General features: G+C 37.9%; 1 pseudogene; it reads right to left on the reverse strand.

Annotated features, from left to right (window-relative positions):
• Positions 1-382: 382 nt before the first annotated feature.
• On the reverse strand, positions 383-481 carry LOC132301863 (small nucleolar RNA R71; annotated as a pseudogene).
• Positions 482-2,437: the final 1,956 nt, after the last annotated feature.

Here is a 2,437-nt window from a genome sequence, read left to right on the forward strand (position 1 = left end):
CAATTGTGAATCTTCCCATTGCATCAAGAGACCATTATGTGCCTAATGAATATAATGCACCCACTTGCATTCAATTGCCTCCATTTAATGCACATCACTTTGAAATCAAACCACAAACCATTTAAATGCTTCTTAACTATCATGGACTTCCTAGTAAAGAACCTCATAAGCATTTGGATGAGTTTCTTGAAGTGTGTTCCACCGTGAAATACACGGACATGCTGGAAGAAGTTTTAAGACTTAAACTTTTTCCTTTCACCCTTAAAGATAAGGCAAAATATTAGTTCAACAATCTTAGGCCTTTTTCAATAACCTCTTGGGCGGAAATGCAATAAGAGTTCTTGAAAAAGTACTATCCGGTTTCTAAGACTAATGCCATGAGAACTTCAATTAGAGAATTTTCTCAAGGGGATGGGGAAATGTTTCATGAGGCATGGGAAAGGTTTAATGATTTGCTTAGAAAGTACCCTCATCATGACATACCTAAGTGGCAATTAGTTCAATATTTCTTTGAAAGTTTACCGGATAATCACAAGGGTATGGTTGATGCATCTATGGGTGGTTCTTATCTTGACAAGCATGAAAATGATGTGTAGCAATTGTATGAAAGTATGAGTGAAAATTCCACGCATTAGTCCTTATCTTCTAAAAATGGTAGAAACCTAGGTGGAAGGAAGAATGTCGGCTTGTATCAAGTTGACAACTCCAATGACATAGCCGCCGAGATGAAATCCTTATCTCAAAGGTTTAATCAATTTTTGATCAACCAAATTTCGGCGAATCAAATGTCTTCCTCCCCTAATCATGTTCATCATCGTGCATCTAATGAATCATGTATGACTTGTTCTAGTGTGCTACATTCTACTTCCAATTGTCCCCATGGACATGTGCAAAGCGAGCCCCATGAGTAAGTCAATGCTACATTTGTTAATCAAGGAAATAATCCCTATGGTACTCATTACAATTCAAGTTGGAGGAACCATCCGAACTTTTCTTGAAAAAGCCAAGGGGAATGCTCAAACCCTCCCTAAGGTGGTTTTCAAGGGAAGTATGTTCCGCCACCAATGCAAGGCTAAGGTTCCCAAGGTTTTAAATCATCATCATTTCAATCACATGGAAATCAATTTTCTAATTCTCATTTCCCAAATCAATCTTATTCTCAAGGAAATTCTAGGAGTCCCGCTTTTGAAGAGAAAGTTTTGACCTCTTTAGGCACTCTAGAGGCGAACACTCGATTGCTTCATTCTTACTCTCAATCCATTGCTAAGCTAGAAACCCAAGTAGGGCAAATAGCTAGTACCTTAAATGCTAGAGAGAAGGGGAAAATGACTTTAAATGCCCCACCAAAGCAACAATGTGTTGTGAAAACTCATTTCTCATCGGAAGGCCCCACAATTGAGCATGTCAATGTGGTGACAACCTTGAAAAGTGTGAAGATTGTGGACAAGAAGGTAGGTATGTCAAATGAAGAGAGTGAACTGGTGCAACCAAAAGTTGACACCCGTCCCGTTTCACATCATATTCCTCCTTCATTGCATATGCATGATCATTCAAATGAGAAACTATTAGAAAGTGATTTGAAAAGTGAGTCCAAAATTGATTTGAAGGATGAATTGAACAAAGCGTTGAAAAATGATTTTAAAAATTCTTGTGTTGATGATGTTTCAAAGAAAAGTTTTGAAATTTTTTTTGAGCCAAGAGCTCCATTTCCGGATGTCTTAAAAGGATCCATTTATCTTAATAAACAAAAGACCAAGACCAATGAAATCATTAAAATGTTTAGGCAAGTGAAAATTAATCTTCCACTTTTGGATGCAATTAAGCAAATTCCGGCCTATGCCAAGTTCTTGAAAGATCTTTGCACCCAAAAGAGGAAGAACAAGAGCCAAGAACCTAGGAAAGTGGTCTTGACCGAGCAAGTGAGCTCAATCTTGCAACATAACACCCTCCCAAAGTTTAAAGACCCCGGTTCACCTACTACTTCTTGTATCATTGGTGACCATGTCATTAATCGGGCTCTTATAGACTTAGGAGCAAGTGTTAATCTTCTTCCATACTCGGTATATGTCAAATTAGGCTTAGGAGACTTAAAACTGACGTCGGTAGTTTTATAACTTGCCGACCGATCCATCAAAAAGCCTCGGGGTATCATTGAGGATGTCTTGATTAAAATTGATAAATTCTTCTTCCTGATCGATTTCATTGTCATTGACACAGAATTGGTTCAAAATCCCAAGAACCAACTTCCGGTTATCCTTGGCCGTCCTTTCTTGGCAACTGCAAATACCAACATTAATTGTAGGATGGGGGTAATGAAAATCTCATTTGGGCATATGAAAGTGAAGTTGAATATCTGCAATTCGACCCCAAATTCATTTGACAAGCATGAAGAAGTAAATGTTGTAGAAAAATGTCTGGACAATAAATATGAAAGAAT

Source organism: Cornus florida, unplaced genomic scaffold (genome assembly GCF_030987335.1).
Source record: "Cornus florida cultivar Cherokee Brave unplaced genomic scaffold, ASM3098733v1 CherokeeBrave_3.0.0_Hap2_Chr03, whole genome shotgun sequence".
NCBI classification, from domain to species: Eukaryota; Viridiplantae; Streptophyta; class Magnoliopsida; order Cornales; family Cornaceae; genus Cornus; species Cornus florida.